Source organism: Heloderma suspectum, chromosome 4 (assembly GCF_057233095.1).
Source record: "Heloderma suspectum isolate Gila_16-S chromosome 4, 16-S_ref, whole genome shotgun sequence".
Lineage (NCBI taxonomy): Eukaryota > Metazoa > Chordata > Lepidosauria > Squamata > Helodermatidae > Heloderma > Heloderma suspectum.
The window spans coordinates 286776929-286779062 of record NC_139461.1 but is presented as its reverse complement, the minus strand read 5'-3'; the positions used below and the strand labels follow the sequence as shown (position 1 = coordinate 286779062).

General features: G+C 46.5%; 1 non-coding gene across 1 annotated transcript; it reads right to left on the bottom strand.

Annotated features, from left to right (window-relative positions):
* Positions 1 to 1855: 1855 nt before the first annotated feature.
* Positions 1856 to 1927, bottom strand: TRNAA-UGC (transfer RNA alanine (anticodon UGC)). The gene has a single exon. It is a non-coding gene; the product is annotated as a tRNA-Ala (tRNA).
* Between the last annotated feature and the right edge of the window lie 207 nt (positions 1928 to 2134).

Sequence of the window (2134 nt, the reverse complement as noted above, 5' to 3'; positions counted from 1 at the left end):
GGACCCCAGGTGAGGGGGTTTCGCACACCCCTGCGGCCCAGTTGCAGGCAGGCCATGGACCGGTACCGGTCCGCAGCCTGGGGGTTGGGGACCCCTTATGTATAGGATTGCACAGTTAGTTTAGTTTCACGTTCTCTTCTGTTTGTTAGTTATTATTAGTTATGTCCAGGCAGAAACAGAAAAAGCTTTGCTATGGCTCTATAATAAAATTCTCAACTCCTGCTTTACTGGGTATTTTTTGGAATTATTATTGACTCCATTTTCCTCCCTTCCCTCTGCTGCACTTTTTGGCATTGCCAAAAAAGAGGAAATGCATCTCCAGAAAAGGGAATAAAAGAGGACAGCAATTGCATAATGTTTGCATATGCTAATTTATATGTATAGATTCAAAGGTAGAAATAATTGCTATAATTTAAATAGTAATACTATATATTCCACCATAGCGGGGAACAGACCAGAGGACCTGTGTGCCTGTTCAGTTTGCTGTCCGAGTGCTGTTGATCAGCAAATTCAAAGCCCAGCACTTTATTCTGATGGTTCTCTGTCTTTATACCGGTCTTGGACTGGACAGCCCTTCAGATAGGTGATGTCTTCAAACAGAGGACTGTCATCTTACAGCTCTTCAAAGAGAGGACCGTCATCTGTAAAGTAGGATACCTGGCCACTCTAGCTGCATCCCCTTGTGTAGAATTTTAGATGGTAAGTTTTTGGGGGTCAGGGGGTCAGTCTTCTTGTTATCCAGTCTTCAATGCACCAATAATAATAATAATAACGACAACAACAACAATATTTGAGCAGTCATCTGCCGTGTAACTGCAGCAAGAGAGTTGCTAAGCTATCTTCTCATACTGTGAAATGAAAACAGTAAGTTACTTGGGGGGCGGGGAAGCAAGTGCTTTAAACCTGCTAATTAGGCGTGTCATGTCTCTTTGCAAATGTTTTTGGCACATAGTTCCTCTGTCTGCCACTCATGGCAATCGCCATCATACTGCCCTGCTTGTGAGCTTCCCAGAGGCACTTGGCAAGCCAATGTGGGAGACAGAGTACGCTAGACTGGATGAATCCAGCAAGGTAATTATGTACATTGGAGGGGAGCCTGTTTTAAAGACGATTCTTTGACCTAGAAGCAGCTATTTGATTTAAACTGTATGGAGGCTTTGCACAATGAAAACACAAGAACCCAAAATTTCCCTCCTTGCCATAAACATCACTCCTTCCACAACTTCATTTATGCCCTAACTCGGTCAGGATTGTGTGGCCATATAACTAATCATAGCCTTAAAGCAGGGGTGTGGAACCTGTGGTGCCCTAATTGTTGATGGATTCTGACTCCCATCATCCCTGGCTATTGGCTATGTTGCCTGGGCAGATGGGAGCTGAAGTCCAAACATATTTGGAAGGCCACAGGTTCCCCAACCCAATGCCCTCCAGATGTGTCAGAGTAGAACTCACACCCATCCCCAGGCAGCAGGACCATTGGCTGTGCTGGCTGGGAATGATGGGAGTTGTAATCCAACACATCAGGAGGGTGTTGGGTTGGGCAAGGCTGCTTTAAAGATAAACATACTGAAGGGTGAGCGAGCCATGGGGATCACTCTCTTTCAGCCTGGCCTATTTTGTTGGGCTTTGGGGGAAGATTAAATAAAGAGAAAATCCTCATGTACGTCAGCCTGAGCTTCCAGACTTGGGCCCGCTTAGCTTCAGCAAGGGATCTGCATCATGTACAGAGGAACTGTACAGAGGAAGCTGCCTTTTACTGAGTCAGATCCTTGGTCCATCTAACCCAGTACTGTCAACACTGACTGGCAGCAATGGCTCTCCAGGGTTTCAGGCAGGATTCCTTCCTAGCCCTACCTGGAGATGCCAGGGATCGAACCTGGGACCTTCTGCATGCAAAGCAGGAGCTCTACCACTGAGCTACAGCCCCTCCCCTTAGACCCATAGATCAATTTACCTTCTCTCTTACCACCAAGTCTACCATGCTCTATGGGGCCAGGTGTTCTACAGAGGACAGTTCTCTGTCTGAAGGGCTATCATAGGACAGTCCTCTATTTGAAGGTGTCCGCTATTTGAAGGGCTGTCCAATCCAAGTCTGGCATAAAGGTCAAGATCATTGGAAGGGAGAGCAGGGGCC